Raw genomic sequence first — 6,000 nt, 5'->3', positions numbered from 1 at the left:
TGATCATGCAAAGTAAGGGGATATATGATATGGGACAAGTACCATACATCATTCTCCCTGCGCGACATGCATGTTCTTATGAGGCACCAGATGGAATAATAAGTGTGACAGATGTTGCAGGTGGCTTCATTTTTTTACAGGACTAGTGTAGGTGTTAGAATAATGAACATGTTCCACGCAATGTATGAACATAGATGATGAAAAATACAAGTCCATGAGACTAGAATCACAGTGTGGAAGAGATACAAAAGCATGTCTGTCATTTTCACCTCCATTTTGTATACTTTGTGATCTTATCATCTGTCTCTAGGTGGTTCCATGCTGTAAATAGAACAATAGTAGAAATGTGTCTTCCATACAACAAACAAAACCTGTCAGTAGTTAAGGCAGATCCTTTGATCACATTTCTCGCTTTCTGTATTTGAGAGAGATATGAGGGAGAGAGAGACAGGCAGACCTGAAGAGTAATTGGCAGAAAGACAGAGGAAAGGCCTGACAATGTTGGATTTTGAAAAAACATGTTTTCCTAAATCTGGCCTGTGCTAAATTAACTGCAAAATGTGCAGTTAATTTCTGTTAACTCTGTTAACAAACTCTGTTTAACTCTGTTAAAAATAAAATAAAAAACACCTAGGACTACTTATTGTTGGATTCTGGGGGATATAATATTAGCCTAATCTTTAAATACATAAAAACATGTCTGCATACAGTACATATTGTCCTATAGAATGGGATGTGCACTTGAGCAGGCTACCTGAGAAGCACTTGGCATGCACATAAATAGACTTTAGACTTGACTTGGACTCATCAATAATGACTTATGATCAGTAGAGTATTTGAAAATTGTGGCATAACAGATGTCAGATGTGTGCTTTGCTATATGTTTGATTTTAACACACAATTAGTAGTGTGGCATATAAAAAAAACCCCCAAAAAACTTTGTCCTTCACCCTCCGCGGGTGGTCTCATCCTTCGAGCTCGGGTCCTCTACCAGAGGCCTGGGAGCTTGAGGGTTCTGCGCAGTATCTTCGCTGTTCCCAGTACTGCACTCTTCTGGACCGAGATGTTCCAGGGATCTGCTGTAGCCACTCCTCCAGTTTGGGGGTCCGATGACCACGGGCACCACTGTTGCCTTCACCTTCCAGGCCTTCTCCAGCTCTTCTCTGAGCCCTTGGTATTTCTCTAGTTTCTCATGTTCCTTTTTCTTGATGTTGCCATCGCTTGGTATTGCCACGTCAACCACGACGGCTTTCCTCTTCTGTTTGTCCACCACCACGATGTCAGGCTGGTTCGCCATTACCATTCTGTCAGTCTGAATCTGGAAGTCCCACAGGATCTTGGCTCGGTCATTCTCTACCACCTTTGGAGGTGTTTCCCACTGTGACCTCGGGGTTTCCAGTCCATACTCAGTGCAGATGTTCCTGTACACTATGCCAGCTACTTGGTTATGGCGCTCCATGTATGCTTTTCCTGCCAGCATCTTACACCCCGCAGTTATGTGCTGGATTGTCTCAGGGGCCTCTTTGCGCAGCCTACACCTTGGGCCTTGTCTGGTGTGGTAGATCTGGGCCTCTATTGCTCTGGTGCTCAGGGCCTGCTCCTGTGCAGCCATGATGAGTGCCTCTGTGCTGTCCTTCAATCCAGCCCACTCTAGCCATTGGTAGGACTTCTTGATATCAGCCACTTCAGTTATGTTCCGGTGGTACATCCCGTGCAGGGGTTTGTCCTCCCATGATGGTCCTTCCTCCAGCACGTCTTCCTCTGTTCCCCATTGCCTGAGACATTCCCTGAGCACGTCATCTGTTGGGGCCTTATCTTTGATGTACTTGTGGATCTTGGATGTTTCGTCCTGGATAGTGGCTCTCACACTCACTAGTCCACGGCCGCCTTCCTTACGGCTAGCGTACAGTCTCAGGGTGCTGGATTTGGGATGGAACCCTCCATGCATGGTGAGGAGCTTTCGCGTCTTAACGTCTGTGGTCTGTATCTCTTCCTTTGGCCACCTTATTATTCCCGCAGGGTATCTGATCACTGGCAGGGCGTAGCTGTTTATTGCCTGGGCCTTGTTCTTGCCATTGAGCTGACTTCTTAGGACTTGCCTTACTCGTTGGAGGTATTTGGCCGTTGCCGTCTTCCTTGTTGCCTCTTCGAGGTTGCCATTTGCCTGTGGTATTCCAAGGTACTTGATGTCATCCATGTAGAGGAGGTGACTGATGGTGGCCCCGTTCCTGAGTCGGTATCCATAGCCAGTCTTGTTGATTATTTGGCTGAGGGGGTTCAGTCCTATGCAGAACAGCAGTGGGGACAGAGCATATATATATATATATATATATATATATATATATATAGGGATTCCATTGGGATTTGATTTGATTGGATTTGTTATGTGTGGGGCTCTTGGTTTCAGGGTTGCCATGGGTGCGCATGTGTGTGTGTGCGCATAGACTACAAAATCTGACTGATATCATTTGACAAACCGTAAATAAAATATAACAAGGGGAGACAACCCCCTGCTCTGAACACTAAAATGCTAATCAAAGTAATTCTAGATACTGTTGGCAGTGCTGTACGCAAAACTATAGCTGATGACAATAAAACCTTTCTGTAAGTGCACTCTCCTGTGTATCTGTATCAAATATCGAAAATATCAAAACATTGTTTAAGCAGAATATCAGAGCTATTTACATTCTGTTATCAAACCTGTCAGTTTCTGACCTATTTTTCTCCCTACCTTGCCATCCGCCTTAAGCAAAATTCTGCTAAGGGGCCCTCCTACCAGACCTGTGAGCCATGTAAACCATTTGCCATTGCCACACAGTCACACCTGACACCCCAGTGCTCCCACTACAATCCTCCCTCCTTTAAAACAGTTTGATCCATCTGTTGGTCTAAGAATAAGTAGACCTCTACAGAACAGAATGAGGTACAAACAAAGAATATTAATTGAATAGAATATTTTCTATAAAATCTTAAGATAAGTGAAAATTAACATTAACATAAATAGGAAATTGTAGAAACTATACAATGTAGAAAATAATAAAATGTAACACTGAGCTTTTGGCTCTGCTGCCTTGTAATTAGTCCAGTCCTCACAATATTATACAATTAGCTTTGGCTCCCCCAGATTTCCTTTTATACATTCTCAAATATAAAATACTTTTTATACTATGGCTTGGCTGAACTAAGAGATGTGCATCCATATTGCCCAGTATGCAGCTAATGAACATTTTAAATTCAATATTCAATCAATGTCAATCCATTGCTTTCCATCTTGAATTAGTCCAGATTTGTAACTAAACCTTGACTGAGAGACTAGATCCACAGAGGCTGCTGCTGGAAAGCTGAGTTTCATTTTGTGCAAATGTAATAAATAGTTTAGTATTGGCCGATAGTTGGATGGGACTGTACCCTTTGAGGGATCCTTCAGGATCAGGATTGTACGTCGGTAAGCCATTCAGGGTGCGCCCCATCCCTTAGCAGCTGGTTCATTTGTGCTGCTAGGTGCTCGTGGAGTGCAGTGAGCTTCTTTAGCCAGTAGGTGTGGATCCTGTCAGGGCCTGGTGCTGTCCAGTTTTTCATACCTGAGACTCTTTCTTGGATGTCTGCCACTGTGATGGTAACTGGATTCTGTTCAGGGAGGTTGCTGTGGTCCTCTCTCAGAGCCACCAGGCACTGTGTATCGCTGTTGTGTGATGCCTCCCTCTTCCATATACTATTCCAGTACTGTTCAGTTTCAAGCCTTGGTAGGACATACATATACATACATATATATATATATATATATATGACACTGCATGCAGTCAACATTTTTTTAATTGCAAGTAAAATTAATTTGTGATTAAAAATGTATTAATGCAAATCCAAAAGTTTTCTTTTCAAATCCAAAAGTTTTCTATTTTAATCGGAGTGACAACTTGGCAACATCCACTGTTGCTCCCGCAGACAGGAGAGGAGCGGAGAAGACAGAATATCAGTGCACAGGTATGTTTACACATAACTTCCGTCTTGGAAGGCGTTGGCGTGGCATTGTGCATGTAGCTACAGGACTTTGTGTTCAACGATCTATATAATCTATAACGGTCACAGGGGACATTTTACTGATTATACTTACAAAGTAACATTTTCAATGCAGGACGTTTACTTGTGTTTTTACAGTGTGGTATTGGTCCTTTTACTGAAGTAAAGGAACTTAATATTTCACCACATTTTCATGGGATAACATACACTTTGAGAAATACCAAAGTATTGAATAATTGCAGAAAAAAATATTCAATCCTGTCATGGCCCGAGGAAGAAACTGCACTGGGAAATTACATTTATTTACAGGAGTGTCATTAATGGAGTCTCCTGACAACATAACACTTCAGACTTAACTGAAATCTCCTTTGTCCTGGCATTCACTGACTGTCATTTGAACAATGTTGTTTGCAAACACTAATTATGTCCACATGCTGATTTGCATTGCACTGTGGAGGGCCTCTGCATATATTAGTCCCTTGTATATGCAGAGATGCAAATTTTCTGCTGTCAAGACACTGACAGCCACAAACAGCCTGAAGGTATAAGTACTGACCTTTTCTTAGGAGAACTTGATTTTTCATGCCAGTAGGATTTGGAAGGACAGTCTGTCTAGAACTTATTACTTATTTCAGTATGCCTGGTTCTCTCACTCTTATATTGTATCGATTCACATGTAAAAACGTGATGAAAGTTTACATTTGTTCCCTCTGCAGCTAGGTTAAAGAGAAGAGTAAACTGGAGGGAGAATAATTCCCAGACTTGTTTAGGAGGGGATACTTTACAACACAACAAAGGTTCTGATTTTCAACACTTGGTATGATTTTCTCTGATTAAAACAACAAATATTTGATTGTAATTTTGTGTTCCTAGTGCAAACCAAGCCCTCATGTGAGCACTTTGTACAGAGAAGTGTCCTCTTTGCTAACTGCAGATCTCAGCAAGAGGCTGCTGGCTGGAGCCTGCTGGCTGGAGCCTGCTGCCCCCCCCCCGAGGACTTTGTGTGCTTCATCCAGTGGAGATGGACATGCATTTAAATACACACACACACACAAACATACCATGCTGCAACACTAAAGATTGTATAGACAACTGCTTTGTGTAGTGGAAACTGGATTTCTCATCTGAACACTGACAAGACACATGCATTTGTGTCTGCAGATTTTCATTACAGGATCAATGCAGCCCTGCCCATCTAATCTGGTTAATATATCCTTCAGGAACAAAGAGTCAGCTTTTAACAAGATTATGAACTATAGCCAGTGCCAAAGTATCACTACTATTTAATCATCAATAAAGACAGATCCACGAAAGTGGATGACGACAAAGAGGCAGGCTCTAATTTCCCAGTGCCTTAGTCAGCTAGTTTGAGTCAAGAAAGGGTAAAAGGGGTCCCAGTGGGGACACTTTTTTCCCCCCTTGGCTTTAAGTGGAATAAAATGACAATGGATCCGGCCACCAACCCTCCGATGACTGAACCTTCAGAGGACTGATTTTGTTGAAATCGTTCGCTGTCACGTTCTACTACCCTGCGGACAATCTGAGAGGTAATTGATTAGATACAGCTAAGCCAAGCAATGATCCACTAGTGCCACCATCAGAGACCACAAGGAATTACACCAGATGAGTGATAGTGGTGCTCCTCAGTGTTGAACTGCGTTGAACCAAGAGTACAGCATGACTAAGAATAAGGTGCTCCGAAAATGTGTGTAGCTATATAGTACTACTCCAGGACTCCTAGTGGGGCGTAAAGTTGAATTAGAAAAACTCTCGTCATGGTGTAAACAATGTGAGTAAGTGACAACCAATTCATGCTTTGCATGTGTAATGCAGGTATTGACATACCTCTCTCTCTTTTTTTTTTTATTTATATATCTATATCTATATCTATATATATATCTATCTATCTATCTATATATATAGATATATATATCTATATATATAGATATCTATCTATCTATCTATCTATCTATCTATCTATAT

Source organism: Siniperca chuatsi, linkage group LG9 (genome assembly GCF_020085105.1).
Source record: "Siniperca chuatsi isolate FFG_IHB_CAS linkage group LG9, ASM2008510v1, whole genome shotgun sequence".
Classification (NCBI taxonomy): Eukaryota; Metazoa; Chordata; class Actinopteri; order Centrarchiformes; family Sinipercidae; genus Siniperca; species Siniperca chuatsi.
The sequence above is the reverse complement of the archived record's forward strand: the minus strand, read 5'-3'. Positions refer to the sequence as shown.